The sequence below is a fragment of the Physeter macrocephalus genome, chromosome 13 (assembly GCF_002837175.3).
Source record: "Physeter macrocephalus isolate SW-GA chromosome 13, ASM283717v5, whole genome shotgun sequence".
NCBI classification, from domain to species: Eukaryota; Metazoa; Chordata; class Mammalia; order Artiodactyla; family Physeteridae; genus Physeter; species Physeter macrocephalus.
Window position 1 is genome coordinate 42,598,900 of NC_041226.1, and position 1,569 is coordinate 42,600,468.

Sequence of the window (1,569 nt, forward strand, 5' to 3'; positions counted from 1 at the left end):
AGATTGCTTTTGCTATTTGGGGTCTTTTGTGTTTCCATACAAATTGTGAAATTTTTTTTTCTAGTTCTGTAAAAAATGCTAGTGGTAGTTTGATAGGGATTGCATTGAATCTGTAGATTGCTTTGGGTAGTAGAGTCATTTTCACAATGTTGATTCTTCCAATCCAAGAACATGGTATATTTCTCCACCTATTTGTATCATCTTTAATTTCTTTCATCAGTGTCTTATAGTTTTCTGCATACAAGTTTTTTGTCTCCTTAGGTAGGTTTATTCCTAGATATTTTATTCTTTTTGTTGCAATGGTAAATGGGAGTGTTTTCTTAATTTCACTCTCAGATTTTTCATCATTAGTGTATAAGAATGCCAGAGATTTCTGTGCATTAATTTTGTATCCTGCTACTTTGCCAAATTCATTGATTAGCTCTAGTAGTTTTCTGGTAGCATCCTTAGGATTCTCTATGTATAATATCATGTCATCTGCAAATAGTGACAGCTTTACTTCTTCTTTTCCTATTTGGATTCCTTTTATTTCTTTTTCTTCTCTGATTGCTGTGGCTAGAACTTCCAAAACTATGTTGAATAAGAGTGGTGAGAGTGGGCAACCTTGTCTTGTTCCTGATCTTAGTGGAAATGGTTTCAGTTTTTCACCATTGGGAACAATGCTGGCTGTGGGTTTGTCATATATGGCCTTTATTATGTTGAGGAAAGTTCCCTCTATGCCTACTTTTTGCAGGGTTTTTATCATAAATGGGTGTTGAATTTTGTCAAAAGCTTTCTCTGCATCTATTGAGATGATCATATGGTTTTTCTCCTTCAGTTTGTTGATATGGTGTATCACGTTGATTGATTTGCGTATATTGAAGAATCCTTGCATTCCTGGGATAAACCCCACTTGATCATGGTGTATGATCCTTTTAATGTGCTGTTGGATTCTGTTTGCTAGTATTTTGTTGAGGATTTTTGCATCTATGTTCATCAGTGATATTGGCCTGTAGTTTTCTTTCTTTGTGACGTCTTTGTCTGGTTTTGGTATCAGGGTTATGGTGGCCTCATAGAATGAGTTTGGGAGTGTTCCTCCCCTCTGCTATCTTTTGGAAGAGTTTGAGAAGTAGGTGTTAGTTCTTCTCTAAATGTTTGATAGAATTCGCCTTTGAAGCCATCTGGTCCTGGACTTTTGTTTGGTGCAAGGTTTTTAATCACAGATTCAATTTCAGTGCTTGTGATTGGTCTGTTCATATTTTCTATTTCTTCCTGGTTCAGTCTCAGCAGGTTGTGCATTTCTAAGAATTTGTCCATTTCTTCCAGGTTGTCCATTTTATTGGTATACAGTTGCTTGTAGAAATCTCTAATAATCTTTTGTATTTCTGCAGTGTCAGTAGTTATGTCTACTTTTTCATTTCTAATTCTATTGATTTGAGTCTTATCCCTTTTTTTTTATTAGCCTGGCTAATGGTTTATCAATTTTATTAATCTTCTCAAAGAATCAGCTTTTATTTTTATTGATCGTTGCTATCTTTTCCTTCATTTCTTTTTCATTTATTTCTGATCTGATCTTTATGATTTCTTTCC